Here is a 12,979-nt window from a genome sequence, read left to right as displayed (position 1 = left end):
TGTGTTTATGTAGGATGTATATGTATGTATTATGCATGTGTGGGAGGGGGCGGCGGCGGTGTGTGCATGTGTGATATGTGTGTATAATACTTGTATGATGTATGAATGATGTGTGTGTATGTACTGTTTGTATGATGTATGAATGATGTGTGTCTATGAATTATATATGTGTGTAAGCTAGAAGAATGTATCTATGATGTGTGGAGATGTATTATGCAGGGGGATCTGGAGGCGGCGAGTGTATGTATGATATGTGTTTATGTATGATGTGTGTATGATGTGCTTGTGTATGTATTATGCATGTGTGTGTGTGTGTGTGGGAGGGGGGGCGGAGGCGCCAGGTGTGTGTATGTATGATGTGCGTATGTTTGATAGATGTGTGTAAGCTAGATGTGTGCATGTATGTGTGTGTATTTGTGATGTGTGTATGTATGTTATGTATGTATGCTAGATGGATGTATCTATGATGGGTGCATGTATGATGTTTGTGTGTATGTATGATGGATGTGTATGTATGATAGAAGTGTATATGTATGATAGATGGGTGTATGATGTGTAAATTTATCATACATACATCATACACACAAATATCATACATACACCAGTCTCATACACATCATACATAAATACATATACTGTTCATCAATGTGGGGGGCCAGGAGGTGATTGGGTATGGGTCGGACTTTGGGGTCTGGAGAATTTGGCGGGGGAGCCTAGAGCGGAATTCCGGGGTCTGGGGAGGGGGCAGAGGAGCATGGAGAGGACTTAGTGGTCTAGGGAGGGGGGAAGAGGAGCATGTAGGAGGACTTATGGGTCTGGGGGGGGGGGGAGGGAGGGGGGTTGGAACAGAGGAGCCAGAAGGAGGACAGAGGGGTCTGGAGGAGGACAGGTGTGATTCAGCTAAACTGAGAAGAAACAGTGTGTAACAGTATTAATATTATTATTATGAAGGGATTATTATATTTGGAAGTTAGTGTGTGGCATATGTGAGTTATATTCAGAGGGTACAGCGTATAGCATGGTTATTTTTAAGGGTTTATATTCAGGGGTACAGTGGGTGGCAGTATTATGTTCATGGGCACAGTGTGGCAGTATTATATTTAGAGAGTACAGTGTGTGGCAGGATTGTATTCAAAGGGTACAGTATGTGGCAGTATTATATTCAGAGAACACAGTGCGTGGCAGTATTATATTCAGGGGATACAGTGTGTGGCAGTATTATATTCAGAGGGTACAGTAGGTGGCAGTATTATCTTCAGGGGGTACAGTGAGTAGCAGTATTATATGCAGGAGGTACAGTTGATGGTAGTTTTATGTTCAGGGGCACAGTGGTTGGCAGTATTATACTCAGGGGGTACAGTATTTAGCAGAATAATAATGATTATTGTCTTCATACAGAGGATAAGTATCTACTGACAAAGTGAGGAGCCTATGATGTCCAGGTGTCAGACTCTGCAGAGATGATGGAGCGGGAAGACGTCCTGACATCTGAACCAGTTGGAGAAGAAAAGAAAAGACAACAGAGAAGACGTCACTCAGGTCACTTATATCATTGTGTTTTCTCCTGACTGTCCCATTCGCTGTAGTCACTTGTTAGCTCTGCAGTGATGATAGGTGACGATGTAGCCTAATCTGTGGCTCTCCAACTGTTGCAAAGCTACAACTCCCATAATTCCTGTGGCTCTCCAGACATGATGGGAGTTATAGCTTTACAACAGCTGGAGAGCAACTGGAACCAAGGTGATTGGTGGGAGTCACAACAGTTGGACCCCCACTAGAAAAATGGGCTTCTTATTCTTTAATGCCTGGGCCTATGTTTTGTCTGTCTGGCCCTGCCTGTTAGTCACTTATATAGTTGTGTATTCCCCTGACTGTGTCCCATTAGTGCTGTAGTCACTGATATCTTTGTGTGGCCGAGTAAGGAGAAGGAGAGCAAAGAAAAGGGGAAGGAGAGCAAAGAAAAGGGGAAGGAGAGCAAAGAAAAGAAAAGGTGAATAAGAGCAGAGAAAAGGGCAGGAGAGCAATAAAAAGTTGACTGCTTGGTGTCACGATGCCGGCTGGCAGGAGGTGGATCCTCTGTGCCAGAGAGGGATTGGCGTGGACCGTGCTAGTGGACCGGTTCTAAGTCACTACTGGTATTCACCAGAGCCCGCCGCAAAGCGGGATGGTCTTGCTGCGGCGGTAGTGACCAGGTCGTATCCACTAGCAACGGCTCAACCTCTCTGACTGCTGAAGATAGGCGCGGTACAAGGGAGTAGACAGAAGCAAGGTCGGACGTAGCAGAAGGTCGGGGCAGGCAGCAAGGATCGTAGTCAGGGGCAACGGCAGGAGGTCTGGAAAACAGGCTAGGAACACACAAGGGAACGCTTTCACTGGCACAATGGCAACAAGATCCGGCGAGGGAGTGCAGGGGAAGTGAGGTATACATAGGGAGTGCACAGGTGAACACACTGATTAGAACCACTGCGCCAATCAGCGGCGCAGTGTCCCTTTAAATCGCAGAGACCCGGCGCGCGCGCGCCCTAGGGAGCGGGGCCGCGCGCGCCGGGACAGGACCGACGGAGAGCGAGTCAGGTACGGGAGCCGGGGTGCGCATCGCGAGCGGGCGCCACCCGCATCGCGAATCGCATCCCGGCTGGAGGCGGTATCGCAGCGCACCCGGTCAGTGGATCTGACCGGGGCGCTGCGGGAGCGAGAGTGTAGCGAGCGCTCCGGGGAGGAGCGGGGACCCGGAGCGCTCGGCGTAACAGTACCCCCCCCCTTGGGTCTCCCCCTCTTCTTGGAGCCTGAGAACCTGAGGACCAGATTTTTATCTAGGATATTGTCCTCAGATTCCCAGGATCTCTCTTCAGGACCACAGCCCTCCCAGTCAACCAAAAAGAAGGTTTTTCCTCTGACCTTTTTGGAGGCCAGTATCTCCTTTACAGGAAAGATGTCTGAAGAACCGGAGACAGGAGTGGGAGAGATAAGTTTAGGAGAGAAATGGTTGATGATGAGTGGTTTAAGAAGAGAAACGTGAAAGGCATTAGGAATACGAAGAGAAGGAGGGAGAAGAAGTTTATAAGAGACAGGATTAATCTGGCACAAAATTTTGAAAGGACCAAGATAGCGTGGTCCCAATTTGTAGCTGGGAACACGGAAGCGGACATATTTAGCGGAGAGCCATACCTTGTCTCCGGGAGAAAAAATGGGGGGAGCTCTTCTTTTCTTATCAGCAAACTTCTTCATGCGTGATGAAGCCTGTAAGAGAGAATTTTGGGTCTCTTTCCATATGGTGGAAAGATCACGAGTTATTTCATCCACAGCGGGTACACCAGAGGGCAAGGGAGTAGGGAGGGGGGGAAGAGGGTGACGGCCGTACACCACGAAAAATGGGGATTTGGAAGAAGATTCAGAAACTCTGAAGTTATACGAGAATTCGGCCCATGGTAGAAGATCTGCCCAGTCATCCTGGCGGGAGGAAACAAAATGCCGTAAATAATCACCCAGGACCTGGTTAATTCTTTCTACTTGCCCATTGGATTGAGGATGATAAGCAGAAGAAAAGTTTAATTTAATCTTGAGTTGTTTACAGAGAGCCCTCCAGAATTTAGACACGAATTGGACGCCTCTATCCGAGACGATCTGCGTGGGCAACCCGTGAAGACGAAAAATGTGTACAAAAAATTGTTTTGCCAACTGAGGCGCAGAAGGAAGACCAGGAAGAGGGATGAAATGTGCCATCTTGGAGAATCGATCAACGACCACCCAAACAACAGTGTTGCCACGGGATGAGGGTAAGTCTGTAATAAAGTCCATACCAATCAGAGACCAAGGCTGTTCGGGAACAGGCAGAGGATGAAGAAGACCAGCGGGCTTCTGGCGAGGAGTCTTATCCCGGGCACAGACAGTGCAGGCTCGCACAAAATCCACAACATCCGTCTCCAGAGTCGGCCACCAATAGAAACGAGAGATGAGTTGCACGGATTTCTTGATGCCCGCATGACCTGCGAGATGGGAGGAGTGACCCCATTTGAGGATTCCGAGGCGTTGGCGTGGAGAGACGAAGGTCTTCCCTGGAGGAGTTTGCCTGATGGAGGCTGGAGAAGTGGAGATCAGGCAGTCAGGAGGAATGATGTGTTGCGGAGAGAGCTCTACTTCCGAGGCATCCGAGGAACGAGAGAGAGCATCGGCCCTAATGTTCTTATCGGCAGGCCGAAAGTGAATTTCAAAATTAAATCGGGCAAAGAACAGAGACCACCTGGCCTGGCGAGGATTCAGCCGTTGGGCAGACTGGAGATAGGAGAGGTTCTTGTGATCGGTGTAAATAATAACTGGAAATCTTGATCCCTCCAGCAGATGCCTCCATTCCTCAAGTGCTAATTTAATGGCTAGTAGCTCTCGATCCCCGATGGAGTAGTTCCTCTCCGCCGGAGAGAAGGTCTTAGAAAAAAAACCACAAGTAACAGCATGCCCGGAAGAATTTTTTTGTAGAAGGACCGCTCCAGCTCCTACTGAGGAGGCATCAACCTCCAATAGGAAGGGTTTAGATGGGTCAGGTCTGGAGAGCACGGGAGCTGAAGAAAAGGCAGACTTGAGCTGTTTAAAGGCGTCTTCCGCTTGAGGAGGCCATGACTTAGGATTGGCATTCTTTTTGGTTAAAGCCACGATAGGAGCCACAATGGTGGAAAAATGTGGAATAAATTGTCTGTAATAATTGGCGAACCCCAAAAAACTTTGGATAGCACGGAGTCCGGAGGGGCGTGGCCAATCTAAGACGGCAGAGAGTTTGTCTGGATCCATTTGTAGTCCCTGGCCAGAGACCAAGTATCCTAGGAAAGGAAGAGATTGACATTCAAACAGACATTTCTCCATTTTGGCATAAAGTTGATTGTCACGAAGTCTCTGAAGAACCATGCGGACATGCTGGCGGTGTTCTTCTAGGTTGGCAGAAAAAATCAGGATATCGTCCAGATACACAACAACACAGGAATATAAGAGATCACGAAAAATTTCATTAACAAAGTCTTGGAAGACGGCAGGGGCGTTGCACAGGCCAAAGGGCATAACCAGATACTCAAAGTGTCCATCTCTAGTGTTAAATGCCGTTTTCCATTCATCCCCCTCTCTGATGCGGATGAGATTATAAGCACCTCTTAAGTCCAGTTTGGTAAAGATGTGGGCACCTTGGAGGCGATCAAAGAGTTCAGAGATGAGAGGTAGAGGGTAGCGGTTCTTTACCGTGATTTTATTAAGACCGCGGTAGTCAATGCAAGGACGTAGGGAGCCATCTTTTTTGGACACAAAGAAAAATCCGGCTCCGGCAGGAGAGGAGGATTTGCGGATAAAGCCCTTTTTTAAATTTTCCTGGATGTACTCAGACATAGCAAGAGTCTCTGGGGCAGAGAGAGGATAAATTCTGCCCCGGGGTGGAGTAGTGCCCGGGATGAGGTCAATAGGACAGTCATAAGGCCTGTGAGGAGGTAGAGTTGTTACGCCTAGCGCTCCGGGTCCCCGCTCCTCCCCGGAGCGCTCACGGCGTCTCTTTCCCTGCAGCTCCCCGGTCAGTCCCGCTGACCGGGAGCGCTGCTCTCTCATGGCCGTTGGGGATGCGATTCGCACAGCGGGACGCGCCCGCTCGCGAATCGCATCCCAGGTCACTTACCCGTTCCCGTCTCCTGCGGTCATGTGCTGGCGCGCGCGGCTCCGCTCTCTAGGGCGCGCGCGCGCCAGCTCCCTGAGACTTAAAGGGCCAGTGCACCAATGATTGGTGCCTGGCCCAATTAGCTTAATTGGTTCCCACCTGTTCCCTCCTTATATCTAGTCTCCTCCCTTGCACTCCCTTGCCGGATCTTGTTGCCCTAGAGCCTAGTGAAAGCGTTTTTGTGTGTTTATACCCTGTGTACCAGAACTTTGCTATCTCCCCTGACTACGAACCTTGCCGCCTGCCCCCGACCTTCTGCTACGTCCGACTTTGCTTCTGCCTACTCCCTTGTACCTCGCCTATCTTCAGTATCTTCAGCAGCCAGAGAGGTGAGCCGTTGCTAGTGGATACGACCTGGTCACTACCGCCGCAGCAAGACCATCCCGCTTTGCGGCGGGCTCTGGTGAAAACCAGTAGTGTCTTAGAACCGGTCCACTAGCACGGTCCTCGCTATCCCTCTCTGGCACAGAGGATCCACTACCTGCCAGCCGGCATCGTGACAGTAGATCCGGCCATGGATCCCGCTGAAGTTCCTCTGCCTGTTGTCGCCGACCTCCCCACACTGGTCGCCCAGCAAGCCCGACAGATTGCCCAACAAGATCACCAGCTGTCGTACTTGACCACCATGACTCAGCAACTCCAGTCGCAGCTACAGCAGATTCAGTCTCAGCTACAGCAGCAGCAACCATCTCCTCCGCCAGCTCCTGCACCTCTTCCGCAGCGAGTGGCCACTCCTAGCCTCCGCCTGTCTTTGCCGGACAAATTTAATGGGGACTCTAAGTTTTGCCGTGGCTTTCTTTCCCAATGTTCCCTGCATCTGGAGATGATGTCGGATCAGTTTCCTACTGAAAGGTCTAAGGTGGCTTTCGTAGTCAGCCTTCTGTCTGGAAAAGCCCTGTCATGGGCCACACCGCTCTGGGACCGTGATGACCCCGTCACTGCCTCTGTACACTCCTTCTTCTCGGAAATTCGAAGTGTCTTTGAGGAACCTGCCCGAGCCTCTTCTGCTGAGACTGCCCTGCTGAACCTGGTCCAGGGTAATTCCTCCGTTGGCGAGTACGCCATACAATTCCGTACTCTTGCTTCTGAACTTTCCTGGAATAATGAGGCTCTCTGCGCGACCTTTAAAAAAGGCCTATCCAGCAACATTAAAGATGTTCTGGCCGCACGAGAGACTCCTGCTAGCCTGCATGAACTCATTCATCTAGCCACTCGCATTGACATGCGTTTTTCTGAGAGGCATCAAGAGCTCCGCCAGGAAAAAGACTTAGATCTCTGGCCACCTCTCCCACAGTCTCCACTGCAATCTGCGCCTAGGCCTCCCGCCGAGGAGGCCATGCAAGTGGATCGGTCTCGCCTGACCCTGGAAGAGAGGAATCGCCGTAAGGAAGAGAATCTTTGTTTGTACTGTGCCAGTACTGAACATTTTCTGGTGGATTGCCCAATCCGTCCTCCACGTCTGGGAAACGCACGCTCACACTCAGCTCTCGTGGGTGTGGCGTCTCTTGATGCCAAGTCGGCTTCTCCACGTCTCACGGTACCTGTTCGGATTTCCACTTCAGCCAGCTCTCCCCTCTCAGCCGTGGCCTGTCTGGACTCTGGAGCTTCTGGAAATTTTATTCGGGAGTCCTTCGTGAATAAATTCCATATTCCGGTGACCCGTCTTGTCAAGCCACTCCGCATCTCCGCGGTCAACGGAGCCAGGTTGGACTGTACCATACGTTTCCGCACGGAGCCCCTTCTTATGAGCATCGGATCTCACCACGAGAGGATTGAACTTTTGGTCCTCCCCAATTGCACCTCGGAAATTCTCCTTGGACTTCCCTGGCTTCAACTTCATTCCCCAACCCTGGATTGGTCCACTGGGGAGATCAAGAGTTGGGGGTCCTCTTGTTCCAAGAACTGTCTAAAACCGGTTCCCAGTAACCCTTGCCGTAACTCTGTGGTTCCTCCTGTATCTGGTCCCCCTAAGGTCATTAAGGACTCTGCCTGCCACAGGAAATGCCCCTCCCCCCCCTCCCAGTTCCATCAGGCAAGCTTCTGTGTCCCCTCATGGCCCTCCTCCTGGTGTCACACTGCCCCGTGCCAGGTCCCGCCCTCTGCCCTCTCTCCCCATTCCTACTCCTGCGGTTCTGCCTGCCGTTGAGGAATCCCTCCATCCTTTCCCGGTGTCCTCATCCCAGGGGAGGCAGTTACCCGATAAAGAGAAGGGGAGACCTAAGGGGGGGGGTACTGTTACGCCTAGCGCTCCGGGTCCCCGCTCCTCCCCGGAGCGCTCACGGCGTCTCTTTCCCTGCAGCTCCCCGGTCAGTCCCGCTGACCGGGAGCGCTGCTCTCTCATGGCCGTTGGGGATGCGATTCGCACAGCGGGACGCGCCCGCTCGCGAATCGCATCCCAGGTCACTTACCCGTTCCCGTCTCCTGCGGTCATGTGCTGGCGCGCGCGGCTCCGCTCTCTAGGGCGCGCGCGCGCCAGCTCCCTGAGACTTAAAGGGCCAGTGCACCAATGATTGGTGCCTGGCCCAATTAGCTTAATTGGTTCCCACCTGTTCCCTCCTTATATCTAGTCTCCTCCCTTGCACTCCCTTGCCGGATCTTGTTGCCCTAGAGCCTAGTGAAAGCGTTTTTGTGTGTTTATACCCTGTGTACCAGAACTTTGCTATCTCCCCTGACTACGAACCTTGCCGCCTGCCCCCGACCTTCTGCTACGTCCGACTTTGCTTCTGCCTACTCCCTTGTACCTCGCCTATCTTCAGTATCTTCAGCAGCCAGAGAGGTGAGCCGTTGCTAGTGGATACGACCTGGTCACTACCGCCGCAGCAAGACCATCCCGCTTTGCGGCGGGCTCTGGTGAAAACCAGTAGTGTCTTAGAACCGGTCCACTAGCACGGTCCTCGCTATCCCTCTCTGGCACAGAGGATCCACTACCTGCCAGCCGGCATCGTGACAAGAGTCTCAGCTTGTTTTTTGCAAAAAACATCCGCAAAGTCCATATAGGCCTTAGGGAGACCGGTTACAGGGGGAACCACAGGGTCACGGCAAGGAGTACTGGTAACCGGTTTAAGGCAGTCCTTGAAACAAGAGGGACCCCAACTCTTGATCTCCCCTGTGGACCAATCCAGGGTTGGGGAATGGTGTTGAAGCCAGGGTAGTCCAAGGAGAATTTCGGAAGTGCAATTGGAGAGGACCAAAAACTCAATTTTTTCGTGGTGAGGTCCGATGCACATTAGGAGGGGTTCCGTGCGGTAACGCACGGCACAGTCCAATCTTTCATTGTTAACGCAATTGATGTAGAGAGGTCTGGCGAGACTGGTCACTGGGATGTTGAACCTGTTGATGAGAGAGGCCAAAATAAAGTTTCCTGCAGATCCGGAGTCCAAGAAGGCCTTAGTGGAGAAGGAGAAGGTAGAGGCAGATATCCGCACAGGCACAGTAAGACGTGGAGAAGCAGAGTTGACATCAAGGACTGTTTCACCTTTGTGCGGAGTCAGCGTACGTCTTTCCAGGCGGGGAGGACGGATAGGACAATCCTTCAGGAAGTGTTCGGTACCGGCACAGTACAGGCAGAGATTCTCCATGCGGCGTCGTGTCCTCTCTTGAGGTGTCAGGCGAGACCGGTCAACTTGCATAGCCTCCACGGCGGGAGGCACAGGAACGGATTGCAGAGGACCAGAGGAGAGAGGAGCCGGGGAGAAAAAACGCCTCGTGCGAACAAAGTCCATATCCTGGCGGAGCTCCTGACGCCTTTCGGAAAAACGCATGTCAATGCGAGTGGCTAGATGAATGAGTTCATGTAGGTTAGCAGGAATTTCTCGTGCGGCCAGAACATCTTTAATGTTGCTGGATAGGCCTTTTTTAAAGGTCGCGCAGAGGGCCTCATTATTCCAGGAAAGTTCTGAAGCAAGAGTACGGAATTGCACGGCGTACTCGCCAACGGAAGAATTACCCTGGACCAGGTTCAGCAGGGCAGTCTCAGCAGAAGAGGCTCGGGCAGGTTCCTCAAAGACACTTCGAATCTCCGTGAAGAAGGAGTGTACAGAGGCAGTGACGGGGTCATTGCGGTCCCAGAGCGGTGTGGCCCATGACAGAGCTTTCCCAGACAGAAGGCTGACTACGAAAGCCACCTTAGACCTTTCAGTAGGAAACTGGTCCGACATCATCTCCAAGTGCAGGGAACATTGTGAAAGAAAGCCACGGCAAAACTTAGAGTCCCCATCAAATTTATCCGGTAAGGATAGTCGTAGGCCTGAGGCGGCCACTCGCTGCGGAGGAGGTGCAGGAGCTGGCGGAGGAGATGATTGCTGAAGCTGTGGTAGTAGCTGCTGTAGCATCACGGTCAGTTGAGACAGCTGGTGGCCTTGTTGCGCTATCTGTTGTGACTGCTGGGCGACCACCGTGGTGAGGTCGGCGACAACTGGCAGAGGAACTTCAGCGGGATCCATGGCCGGATCTACTGTCACGATGCCGGCTGGCAGGAGGTGGATCCTCTGTGCCAGAGAGGGATTGGCGTGGACCGTGCTAGTGGACCGGTTCTAAGTCACTACTGGTATTCACCAGAGCCCGCCGCAAAGCGGGATGGTCTTGCTGCGGCGGTAGTGACCAGGTCGTATCCACTAGCAACGGCTCAACCTCTCTGACTGCTGAAGATAGGCGCGGTACAAGGGAGTAGACAGAAGCAAGGTCGGACGTAGCAGAAGGTCGGGGCAGGCAGCAAGGATCGTAGTCAGGGGCAACGGCAGGAGGTCTGGAACACAGGCTAGGAACACACAAGGGAACGCTTTCACTGGCACAATGGCAACAAGATCCGGCGAGGGAGTGCAGGGGAAGTGAGGTATACATAGGGAGTGCACAGGTGAACACACTGATTAGAACCACTGCGCCAATCAGTGGCGCAGTGGCCCTTTAAATCGCAGAGACCCGGCGCGCGCGCGCCCTAGGGAGCGGGCCCGCGCGCGCCGGGACAGGACCGACGGAGAGCGAGTCAGGTACGGGAGCCGGGGTGCGTATCGCGAGCGGGCGCCACCCGCATCGCGAATCGCATCCCGGCTGGAGGCGGTATCGCAGCACACCCGGTCAGTGGATCTGACCAGGGCGCTGCGGGAGCGAGAGTGTAGCGAGCGCTCCGGGGAGGAGCGGGGACCCGGAGCGCTCGGCGTAACACTTGGCTGATATCAGAATTTAATATTTAAGCCAATCCAATGCTTTCCTAGGGGAAAGCACTGTGATTGACTGAGATCATCAATTTAGATTATGTCAGCCAATTTGGCGCATCCAGCGCTGGCGGACTGAAGGTACCTTTTTTCTAAATTTAAAGGGGATGTGGGGTGCCACTATAGGGTCAGGAATACACAGTTGTGTTCCTGATTCTATAGTGTTCTTTGAATACCCTGTTGACAACTTTATTTCAGTTTTAGGAGACACCAACAAGAATAACTGAGTAGTAAGACACATTTTTTTTAATCTATACCCAATGTTTGTGTATAGATATTTTGTAGAATAATTGAATTAGAAAAATATGATTTCAAGAGCTGTCAATAGCGAGGTTATGATATATATTAAAGTTTGCCTTAAAATATGTAATTCATACAGTTAATTTTAATATCTTTTTTCTTTCTTCTTTTTATTGCGCTTGGGGGGCCTCAGATTTATTTTCGCCTAAGGCCTCAAAAAGTCTAGAGCCGCTTCTGGGCCTTACAGGGTATTTTTACCCACACCTGTTACAATGGACCATATGTTGTTGCCTTCCATCTTTTAGCGTTTTTTGCATCACATCAATACTTGGTGTAGGTGGCACATGGTGTTTTTTGCACACCTTTTCTTTTGTATGATTTCCAAAAAATTTGGGGTCAATATATTTTATTCTAAAAATATTATTAAAAGTTAAGTTTTAGCTAATGCATATCCTCAATATTTACTTGTGCACACCAACACTTTGCCTACTTGCCTCAGCTACTATTCTGATCCTGCCACCTGCCTGATGACACACATCTGATGCCAAGTGCTCTTTCTTTCACCCACCGTACTGGTATTGCCACTCACCGCCCCATTCTGTCACCGGGTCACTTTCTGGACTACTGATGCTGCTGCTGCCACCTCCAGGCTGTGTCATTCTGCCACCATATGGTCTCCTCATGCTGCCACCACCTCCAGGCTGTCATTGCGCCGCTTTGTGGCCTACATAGGCTGCCACCACCTCCAGGCTCTGACATTGTGCCGCTCTGCGGCCTACATAGGCTGCCGACACCTCCAGGCTCTGTCAATGTGCTGCACTGTGGCATACATACGCTGCCGAAACCTCCAAGCTTTGTCATTGTGCCACTTTGTGGCCCACATAGGCTGCGGCCACCTCCAGACTGTGTCATTGTGCTGCCATATGGTCTCATACTGCTGCCACATCCAGGTTCTATCATAGTGCCGCCCTTTGGTCTCAACAAAAAATCAGATTAGACCAAAAGGGGACTAAAGAGGCCAAGAGACCTGGTTGGTTGTTGCCACTGGTTTGCCTCTTGAGAACGCCGTGGGGACGGCGAAACATGTAGAGGCGGCAATCTAGTTTTTAGTTCATGTCAGAGTAGGCATATTGGGCTACTGCAGAACCCCTTATAGTGGAGCAATGTTGCTCAGATCTCACAGACACTAACCTACCTGACATTCAGTTTTAATATTGATTTCACTGGGTTTAAAAATTAAAAACTAAATAAATTTTCATTTTATCTGGATATACAATAAAAGTTATGTTTTAGGGGGTACTATTTAGAGGTGTATTATACCCCAGGCTACGGCCTTGGGGTTAGGTAATTAGCTGTGCCCTTTGGTCTCGTCATGCTGATGCCACCTCTAGGGTCTGTCATTCTGCCGCCATGTGATTTCTTTGTCATATTGATTTCGTGGTATTCCAGTATTTTTTTCAAATTAACGCTTCGGGCCTCCAGGACACCGCCAGCTCAATTTTAATATACAAGTACGAGTTTTTTCATAGTTTACACTGCAGCAATTATATACTATTGGAGCTGGAGTTACCGCAGCTGCTGGCACCAGACTTGCCCTCCAATGGGTCCTCAAAAAAGGATTTTAAGTTTGCTCATTACAATTACCAGGCTCTGTCATTGTGCCACTATGTGATCTCCAAATGCTGCTGGCACATTATACTTGTTAATCTCTTCAAAATCTTCAATTGACATTTAAAAAATCTCTTTAATCTCTTCAATTGTGATGCCATATGGTCTCCCGACCCTGCTGCCACATCCAGACGCTCTGCTGCAGTGATTCTAATAGCAAATCTGTAATCTGCATGTC

Source organism: Hyla sarda, chromosome 2, assembly GCF_029499605.1.
Source record: "Hyla sarda isolate aHylSar1 chromosome 2, aHylSar1.hap1, whole genome shotgun sequence".
Classification (NCBI taxonomy): domain Eukaryota; kingdom Metazoa; phylum Chordata; class Amphibia; order Anura; family Hylidae; genus Hyla; species Hyla sarda.
This window is presented reverse-complemented; position numbering follows the sequence as displayed.